At 28.1% G+C, this 11,216-nt stretch overlaps 1 long non-coding RNA gene across 1 annotated transcript; it reads left to right on the top strand.

The window, feature by feature from the left end:
• The first annotated feature begins 5,045 nt into the window (after nt 1–5,045).
• Nucleotides 5,046–9,978, top strand: LOC139088935 (uncharacterized). The gene is made up of 3 exons (XR_011544263.1): nt 5,046–5,190; nt 6,446–6,736; nt 9,531–9,978. It is a non-coding gene; the product is annotated as an uncharacterized lncRNA (long non-coding RNA).
• Nucleotides 9,979–11,216: the final 1,238 nt, after the last annotated feature.

Genomic DNA, 11,216 nt, shown 5'->3' with positions numbered 1-11,216 from the left:
AGTAAGTTTCAAAGAAGTAACTCGGGATTTGAATAAATTTAAGGAGAATGTGTTTTTTATTGTCTGATTAATGAATTGTATAACGATAGGCCTCTTATAAAAAAGGTTTGACTGCCTAATTGTGTACGAGATGACGGAATTACATAATTTTCTCTTGATCTGGTGCGATGTGCATGTCTTTGGTCAGCCGTTAGAAGTACGACATTATTTACTAACATATTCCGTGATAATTTGAATGCTTGGATACATATACTAATTTGACATAAAGTGGTGACGGGAAGGATTTTGATGCTGTAAAGGTCAGATTTGAAAATTTTATTTAATAATATTCTTAGAGACTTTCTCTGCGCCACTTCTAGTGGGACAATGATATAATTTGCGGCGGCTGACCAAATAGTGTTCATACCATGCGCGATTGTACGTGGGCATAGTATAATGCTAGCGCTGTAGTATTAGAGAGGAAATTTTATTTTGCGAGATCTTTTATCTTATTAATATGTTCTTTAAATGTAAGCGAATGAGTCCTAATAATCGTAGACTACCCACGCGTTCAAATGTTTAAAGCACCCCCAGTATTTTCGAATTTCTTCTTGCTATGGAACACCAAGTATTTTGTTTTTTCGATGTGACAAGTCTATTCAGATCAGCCAATTTTCAATTAAATCATGTTCAACCATTGTTTTCAATTCGAGATGATTACATGCAGTGTTTATGAGAGTGATGTCGTCGCAATAAAGTGAGCTTTCCTTTTAGTTCAAGATTAAAAATATCATTTATGTAGACGTTAAAAAATGGACTTGATTCCACCTTTGTACCCGAATTGTGAATTCAGAACATCGTCTATCTTTATTGCTTGTTTTCTGTTTTCGAATAAGAGATGTTTAGAAAAAATTTATCGGATGTAATTGTTTCAATTTAAAAATGAGGATATTTCTCAATGGAATTTTTGACAAATCGATGCAGTTAATTTTTTGATTGTCAATTTCATATCGTGGAGGATCTGAGCTACCGCTATTTCTGTGTTTGACTTTTTTACAAATCCGAATTGTCTAGGGTGAATTATATTGTTTAGATCGAGATGGTCTTGGAATCGACGCTGAATGGTATATTCGAATATTTTTCCCAATATGGGAACACTGATGGGACGGTAATTATTGCTGTTTTTCCTGTCACCACTTTTGAATATCGGGCTAACTATGCCAATTTTGAGTGTGTCAGGAAAATTTCCTGCAAACATTTGTTGATTTAGTTTTGTAATGTTCAATAAAGATTTATATGTCTTTAATGTTATTTGACATTCCGTACTCAACCGCGTTCGAAGATTTCAGGCTATGATAATCATCGAGATCTCATCTTCAGTCTACTGGGCATAAAGTTGTGTAGGATTTTATGCGGTGTGTAAGGGCTACTGTACTGATAATGAGCACCTGTTTACGCATTGAAATGGTCAGCAATTGCTTGGGGGTGTGGAATTCCAACTGAAAGAAGAGAACAAGCTGATCGATAGGGAGATTTGTTGTATAAAATTTCATTGCAATCGTTTACGTTCTGAATGAATTTTTTTTCATAATATAGTTTTTTTGCCTTTCTGATTGATCGATTCACTAAGTATAATACCGATATCTTTCTTTGAAATTGAGTACGGATGTTTGGCTTTTAGCACTACAAACTTTTACGTATTTCAATGAACTGTCGAGTTTTCATGTCTACGAAAGGTTTGATGTAAATTGGTTTGGATAGCTATTGTGTTGTTTAATATAACATTTGCGATTGTTGATGTTAAATCATCAAACGATTCTTTAAATTTTCTAATTGTTTGTTCTTGATGATCCTAACATATTGACACGTTTAATGAATGTTTTTGCATCTTTTCTCTCAGCATGAAATGAAATTTAAGAAGGATTTCATCGCCTATATTATCGATTTGATGAGATACGTTATCTTTATAGAAATGAAAATCCGTAAAGTGGTCTATGCAAGTGTTGGTATTGAATCTGTATGGGTTGGATATTCACGTGATGTCGAATTTAGGAACTTTAGACCATGAGTTGACTGTGTCGATATAATTATTTACAAGCGATGCGGATTGGTCGATATATTAAAATCGCCAAAAAAATATATTTTATGTGTGCTTAGCAGTATATCAAGTTTGTTTAAGAACAATCTTCCATCTTGATCAAGAGGATTGTTAGGTTGTCTATAACAAAGCCGATATTTATATTAGCTTTTATCAAGGAGATTATAATGAAATTTTATTATTGAACGATTTTTATAAGATGTTTCCCATGTCGAACTCTTCAGAATGAAAATTGATGCACCTAATGAGTTAGTTCGTCGTGGAAATGATTGGCTTTTAACAGATTGATTGTTTCTCTATTGGCTTGAACCACACGTTTCGACCACGAGAACGACGTGAATTTTGAATTTGACACTGGATTGAAGGTCATCTAGGGAGTTTCTTTGAACGACTGAGAGTTTAAATAAAGAAATTTATATTGTTATGGGAGTGAATACTTCTAGGAAATTCATTGTGATATTTTATTTAGTTTCTAATTCAAAATAAGTATTTTCTTGATTCATTCTTAATTTAATTATTCTTATTTAAATTATTTAAACGCTATCCATTAGAGCTGAGTATTTTGAGAATTTAATTCCTAATTTAACTTGTTAATTCATCGAGGATGAAGTGGAGCTTTCAAACAATTTTGACATATGAGTATATGTTTCTTTTGACTTTATGATAATGTGAAATGTAAGGCCAATAGTTTGATTAAGTTCTTACGACCAATTGTAATTAAGTGTTATTTTTGGTACGAATGGTTAAGTGGAAAAACTATTTTTCACGTTTTTTTGAAGTCGATCCGGTGATATGTCATTCTCAAGGCCAGGACTGAAAATATTTAATTGATCAATCGAGAATAATGCACAATTATTTTTTTCCATTAAGTTCCATGATTCCATCTTACGATCTTGTGGAATCTAATGTCGTAAAACATCCACCGCGGGCGAAAGAGGTCACCGACTGAGATTAAAGTTGTGAATATGGAGCAAATGTTTTCACATTACATGTTCATAGTACGCTCACTATGTGAACTGGATTCTCAGTAAGAAAACGTGTATAGCTTCATGGCAGCTGCCTCGTTTCTATGAAGAATCTTTTCGTATGAACAAATTGATAACCGTTAAAACGTATACGAGACCATGTGAATCTAAAAGCGTGCTGGAAACCGAAGTATTTACGATAGAATATCACAACATATAATTGTGTGGAAATTCGATGTCTCAATTCAAGTTCAAAGATTGTGAATATGTCTTATAGAAATCGGTCAGATTTTAATTTTTAAACATAGGAAATTAAAATAATTGATTTAATCATAGGATAATAATTACATTTTGGTACTTAAATTATGAGTAAGCGAATAAAGTTTATATGATTAACATGCTATTGTGAGACAACTTAACCAGTTTAAACGTCAATTGTCAAGTCTCTTGATTTTTCAAAAAAAATTTAAAATTGCATCCAAGTTCTAAAACTGTGTTACTCTTAATATTTTAACAGTGTGAATTGATCAGGATTTTGAAGGTTTCAAGCTTTTACACTCTCGAACAATTTTAGATATCTATTAATAGATATTTATTATTACCTGATTACGATTTAGAGGAGACATCGAGTGAAAAATTAATCTGTCACCTTGGAAACCGGATTTTGACGTGACTCTGGCCTGTTCCTTGGTTGAGGTCATTGGAGTACGGAACTCAATTATTTTGGTTCTATTGATGTCTGAATCCTTTAAATTAAACATGTTTTCATTAAGTATTCAATTGAATACCAGGAACGCAGCTTTAGAATTAGAGTCAGGGCAATCTGTGGCTCAGGAGTGAGTTTTTAAAGATGTTTCCGAATTTGTTGCCTTATCCAAAAAGCGATTTGCCATTATGGTTGGTAGCTAAATGATCATCATGATCAGTTGACAGATACTAAGATATTAAGCTATTAAATAATCACGAAACTCAAAAGAATGAAGCAACTTCAGATCTTATTTCCGTAATTTCATCCTTAACCATTTTCAGATCCAAGGTCAATAACCCTATGTTATTCTCGATTTTTTGAGTCAGTTCTTCAAGCTTCTGATTCATCATTGTCATTTCAGAATTAATTTTTTATTTATGACCTTTAACATCTCAACATTCTTGGTATTCAGCACAAAATTTCCAAATCTTACGAAATAAAGTGTTAAATATCCAATAAGAATTCCAACTTCCTTGTTTGCAATCACATCATCAGATGCCTAACCTTAGAAATTAACACCTACTGAATAATCAGTAGAAATTCACTCAAGGACGTGCATGTACAGTTAATCAGTTCCAAAAAGCTATTGAACCCATTAAAAAAAGTTCCGATATCATTTATTAATAATCATAAAAATGAATTCTGAATGAAACTTGTTTGATTTTTATCTACACAAAAAAAAAACGATTATTTCAAGTCCATTGACTGCCTGCAAAAATGAGTCATAAAAAGATGAAGAACTAAATGCGTAAAAAAACTCAATTTTTGGTTCCGAAATTTTCACCATTTCTAATATAAAACTCATCCTTTCCATCACGATTAAGTCCTCCTTTGTCCGCATTCGGGACATAATGAATTTCCATTGGCAAGAAGAAGAAGACACGAACGTCCTTTTTTCCATTTTTTCCTATATCCATCTCATTCTTCCAGCACATCCAGAAAATGGTTTCTTCCCTAAAAAAAACAATTTTTTTCGTGATTTTGTAATATAAAAAAATTCTCGTAAGGAAGTCGAAAAGTTGTGCTGAACTTCTTTCTTTATTTCTCTTTGTGCAGTCATCCACACACAGCTACACATTATTTAATATTAAATTTTATCGTTGTGTTAGTGAATGAAAACATTGAAATCAGAGCAGTTTTTCATAGTAGAAGGGATGGTGGTGGGGATGACGTTGCATGTGATTTGATTGTGTTGGACGCATCGACTGTCTTTTTAGTAAACATTGGAGAATCTTCAGCTTGTTAAAGACTTTCGACGAAGTAAGACCGTCTTTTTGTATTGAATAATTTTTTTTTGTAAGAAACGAAAGATTTTACGTAGTTTTAAATAAGAGAGAAAGTGTGTGGCTTGTTTTAATATAAAGTGGAGAAGAAGACATATTGTGAAATTGAAAAAAAAAGTAATTTGAATATTTTTTTTATAGGTCCTTAGTTTTTATTTTAAGTTTGTTTAAAAATTATGTTTTAAAATTTTTAAAAGTTTTGCGATTTTGAATCAATTTTTTAAATTGAAATGAAATTCGAAGTTTAAAAAAATTTAAAAGTTTAATTTTCAAGATTTAAAATTTAATTAATATTTTAAGTTTATTTTCCAAATTTTGAAAAAAACTTAAATTTAAAGAAACTTTGAAAAAAGATTTTGCAGTAAATTACAAGAAAATTCTGAAAGAAAAATAAAAACGCTGAAAAGATTTTTATAGTTCAACAAGTTGAAGTTGAATACAAATATAAATTAATATTGAAATTAAGTTCCGCTAAAATAGTTATGCAAACTTCTTTTTCAAACATATTTTAATAAATTTTAAATAATTTACAATCTGATGAACAGATTTCATAACTTTTTGAAAATTGAAATTTAAAACTTTAAATTTAAACTGATACAAGACTTAAAATTTGAAATATTTTTGAAAACTTCATCTTCAATTTTTCACAATTCAAATTTTAATATTTTTAAGAAATTAACTAAATTGATTTTCCTGACATTTTTCAAAATTGATTATTGAATAATTGGAATTTATATTACATGATATTTAAATTTTTTAATCTTTAGTTTTCTTGAATTATCAAACTTTATAAAGTTAAAGTTTCATTTTATAAAAATTTTAAATTTCTGTGCTTAATTCTAAAGTTAAGCATTTCAAAATTATTTAAGATTCCTTAATTTTCAATTTCTTACAATCTCTAATTTCTTTAATGCTAAAACATTTTTGACAACATTTACAAATTTTAAAAATTGCTTGGGTTTTAATATTTTATTTCTTCCTAGTTTCTTAAAATTTAAATATTTCTTTGATTTTTATCACTTTTAACATTTTTTAAAAATTAAATATTTAGTGATGTAATAATTAAATTTAGCAAATTAAACAACTAAAATTTAGTTTTATTAAAGATATCCATTCACAAAAAAAAACTTTTTAAAACAATTTATTTTTTGATTTTTTGAGGTTTTTTAATTTTTGAAAATTAAAGCAATTCTTTGAATTTAAATACCTAATCCAAATTTTCTCAATTTTTCAAAAATTTTAACATTTCTCAAAAATCAAATACTAAAAATTCGCAAACAAATTCTTAAATTCTTAAAACCTTTCTTTTATTTTCATTCACATTTGAAGTTCTCAAGATACTTTTTTCTTAATTTCTCAACTTTTCTTATAGGTAAAACATTTCTACAAATCAAAACTCCAAATATTGACACAACACAACTCAAGACCCCCAACAAAGTGCCTCAAATATTTACCCAAGCAAAAAAAAAAGCCAACTCGTGTGAAAAATGGCAGTTCCATTTGAAAATCGAGAACAAAAGTCAAAGAAATCAAAACTCAAATTCTTAGTGGTTAAAAAGAAGAAGAAATGCGACAAAGAAGAAGACAAGGATGGAGATAAATCGACAATATCGCTATTGTTCCTGATGAAACTGCTTTCCGATACGCATTTTAAATTTAAGAGGTTCGTATGACTCAATTTTTAACTTAAATTGGATTGCCATAGGGGAGAGACTGAATGATGCAGGCATAAATATTGAAAATATGTAAATTTACTGCTTTTTATGCCTTTATCTTTTATTATTTATTGAATTTATATTAGATTGTTTTTTTTTTGTATGGACACAACTTGCATCCAACGTCCAGAATTTTAAATTTACATGTCAAATATGCAAATTGAATAACACAATTGTGCAAAAAAAAATGTCTATCCAGTTAGAATCAGAAAATTGCGTCAACACTCGTGCGTTTACAAAAGAAATTTATGAGGACAATCATGAAATCAAAATGAATAAATTAAGTGATATAAATGTAAAATTGGGAAGATAGACGAATATTATTAAAATAACATGTTTGAATGATTCACAATCGAAAGTGTTGGGATATTTATATTATGGATATGGGATGATAATAATGCTAATGTTTGCAAAATGTTATAATAGATTTTTTTTTGTTATAAAGATTATGAAATATGTTCACATAAATGTTGGATAAATTGACAGTATGTGAATATAGTAGGTACTTCTTACGGTATTAGTCAAATACTTTTAAACTTTTCAAGACTTACTTAATTCTTTTGATACAAAATTAAGAACTTCGAACAAATTTTAATCGGAAAATTTAGGGAAAACTGAACTAAAAATCTTGAATTAGTTTTTAAAGCATGCAAGAAGAAAAATCGTCACCAAAACGGCGTCAGGTCCATGAAGAATAGAACAGAATAATTTGTAAGGATTTCTTATAGTATCAGGTGTTATGACGTACTTGTGTCAATGAGCAGAGCTTGCAAGTGGTTCGGATCCCACTATAAATTGTAGGGTGTAGTTCAACAAACTTAAATCACAATGTCTTTAGCTCATAAGGCTGAATCCTTCAAGCATTATATTATATTATATTATTATTGCAAAGAAGCACAGCGATCATCGATCTGTTGTACTATGCCATTGCTCCTACTTTAGAATTATTATATCCTGGATGAAACCGACGACATTCAAATGTAGGTCAATGTAAATTCGGTTGCGGTATTGGTAGAGCTAAGTCCGTGACCTATTTTTGGTCTTCTTATATCGAATGTCATCCGGGTAGGTGTAGTCCGGGTTAAATCTTCTTTTAGAAGTGGCGAAGATAATGTTAGTTTATACTTGAATAACTCAAAATTAATTACTAATTAGAAGAACTCTAGATTATTTTAAACTCTCAAATTAACAAAGAGTTAGATGTGTTCTAGATTATCATTATTCTAGAATCAGTGTTGTCTAATGTGTGTCACCAAATATTAGTGGGCTGACGAAATGTTGTGGAAATGTCATAAAGCGTAAAGCGTGTTCAGATTTTGTCAACGATTACCACCGATTTGTGCTGTGATGCAAAAAATTTTTAGACAATACTGTTCTAGATATTTAGAATGATTATTATTCTAAAATTCAGAATCCTGTGGATTGAGTATCTTGAGGCATGTATGATATCATAGAAGTTACTAGGACTTTGTTGAACACTTACTTACTTCGCTGGCATTACAGATAAAAAGCATAAGCCTCTGAGTTGATTTCTAAAATTGGTTCTATTGCTGGCTTTTCTTTGCCATTTACACTTACTTATTTCCTTTGTTAAACGAATTTCGCAGGGATGTTTTTATTTCTATCCTCTTTGCCAAAACCAATATTAAATGTTCAATTTAGAATTTTTGGTATGTAAAACTAAGCTAAGATCAAAAAACTTTATCAAGACCTATGAATTTTGGAATATTTGTCAAATGTTCATAAACTTTTTTGGAAGCTAAGATCGACTTTTATCAAAATGCCCGGCTTATATTGAATTTTATCTTGTATGAAATGATTTATATACCATAAATATTCTAAAAACATTTTGGTTACATGATCAGAATAATAGCCAAAATACAGTAAAACTGCATCAAATTTGATAATTTCTCAATTCCTTTGATTTTGATTACTTCTTCCCATATGGCACTCTGAATACTTCTCAATAAATATTCCATAATTTTCAATAGCTAATGATATCAAAAAACAGTTTCGCAATCATCCACACCTGTTTACAATTGAATTCCAATTTCACCCACAATGACAAATCCACAGAACTTTATTACCTCGCATTTACATTAGTTAACTGTATAAAATAGACAAAGAAATGATTACTTCATATACCTTTATAAGGTGTCCGTTCAACTTCATTTTACATGATTTTTTTCTGACAGCTTCTTGTTATACCTCGACATGCTTATCTTATAAAAAATAATTTCTTTATTGAATCAAAAGTTTCTCGTCTTCCTGACTTGTACTGGAACTACAAAACGAAATAACTCATACAGACATTATAATGTGCTAATAAAATGTAAAATGATTCATGAGTTTCACACTCGGAGAGTATAATAAAGAATAAACAGCATGAGTCATTATATCAAGGCATACACTGGCTGCGGTCAGTGCAGTCAAGCGCAGGTTAAAGATTTCTTAACAAAAAAAAAAAATTCTTTCGAGCATGAAATGCAGCACTAATTTACAACTTATGATTCTCAATATAGATTGTGCCAATTAATAAAAAATTTGGACACGAAATTTCCGTGTTTATAGCAAGTTGTAAGGTACAATCCAACACATGACTCGTTCGCATAATGAAATATGCAAAATCAACAGCTTTTATGTCCAAATATGCATGCTATCTATGAATTATTATTAATCACAATATTTAGTAATTTAATTTAAATGTAAATTAATTTTTATGATAATTTACTCTAATTACAGGTTCAAATAGAGAAGTCTGGGGAAGCTCAATGACCGCTGACATGCTCAACTAACGATTGATACTTTTTTTTTGTACAGATTTTTATCAGCTATATCATCATTTCATCATCACAAATTACCATAAAATTAATTTTTAGTTTATATATTATTTTTTATTGCACCAGTGCCTTTGGTATACTTATAGGATGTAAAGTTTATAGTTATGTAGTGTGAAGAGTGTGGGCTGGGAATTCTTTTTAAAGTTGGAGTTGAATGGATTGAAGATTTTATTGGAAATAATTTGAATTTTTTTGGAAATTGTAAGTTGAATGTTGAAAATTTGAATTTGCAAGCTTATGTCTTAGACTGTGTCTTATGTCTTCTCTTATGTATTAGACTCTGTGTTTTTCAAACTTTAAATTAATTAAGTCTAATTTATCGCTTTTTCGACTGCATGGCTTCGGGAACAGTTGTGTGATGATAAAAAAAAAATTTGAAAATTAAAAATAAAAATTTCAAAAATCTGAAAATCTTTTAAAAAAAATTTGAAAAAAAAATTCTAATAAGTTCAAAAAAAATTTAAAATTTGTAAAAAAAATAATTTTTTGTACAAAAAAAAGAAAAGAAAAGAAAAAGAAGTTTTTTGGAATTTGAAAGAAAAAATTTAAGAAATTAGAAAAAATAATCAAAAAATTAGGAAAAAATTTAAAAAAATGGAAAAAAAGTAGAAAATTAAAAAAAGATCAGAAAATCAAAGTTTTGAAAAAACTAACAATTTTAAAAAAAATAAAAATATAAAAAAATTAAAAAATTGGAAAAATGAGAAAATTAAATAAAAATTTAAAAGTCAAAATTTAAAAAAAAATAAAAATTGAAAAAATGAAGTTGAAATAAAAAATAAAATTGATAGTTTACGAAAAAAAAATGAAATATAACAAAACATTGATAATCAAAAAAATTAATTTTTTAGAAAACAAAAACAAAAAATTAAAAAAAAAATTCGTAGAAAAATTTAAAAATTGAAGGAAAAAATATATTTAGCAGTAAAAAATTAAAAACTAAAAAAATGAGAAAATTAAAAAAAAAGTTAAAAAAATTTAAGAAAGTTTAAAAATTTATAAAAAAATGAAAATTTAAAAAAAAAATGAAAATTTTAAAAAGAATTGAAAATTTAAAAAAAATTTGAAAATTTAAAAAAAATTTGAAAATTTAAAAAAAAATTGAAAATTAAAAAAAATTTTTAAAAAAAAATTGAAAATTTAAAAAATTTGAAATTTGAAACTTTAAAAAATTTCCAGAAAATTTGAAGAAAAATTTTAAAAAAAGTTTAAAAAATTGAACAAATTCAAATCTCTTTAAAAATCCATAAAACCTCAACTCAATAAACGCCCAATCCACCTTAACATAAACTTATTAACACAAATATATCACATAATATAGTTTTCATTTGATCTCAATTAAAACAACAATAAAAACAAATACCTAATTTATAAGATCTCAAGAACACAGTTTATAAGCTTAAAAAAATATAAAAGAAGTAAAGTAATGAGCATAATTGTGATAAATTTATTGTATGAAATTGGATTCAATAATACATTTATTGCAGTCAATTGAAAAATTATTATTTTTTTTTTCTTGTATTCCTCAACATGTAAAACGTATGCAATATCGGTTTTCATAATCATATTATTCATTTATAATTTGCAA

The sequence above is a fragment of the Chironomus tepperi genome, unplaced genomic scaffold, assembly GCF_022539635.2.
Source record: "Chironomus tepperi strain 1889 unplaced genomic scaffold, CSIRO-AGI_Ctep_v1 contig_12, whole genome shotgun sequence".
Classification (NCBI taxonomy): Eukaryota; Metazoa; Arthropoda; class Insecta; order Diptera; family Chironomidae; genus Chironomus; species Chironomus tepperi.
This window is presented reverse-complemented; position numbering and strand designations above follow the sequence as displayed.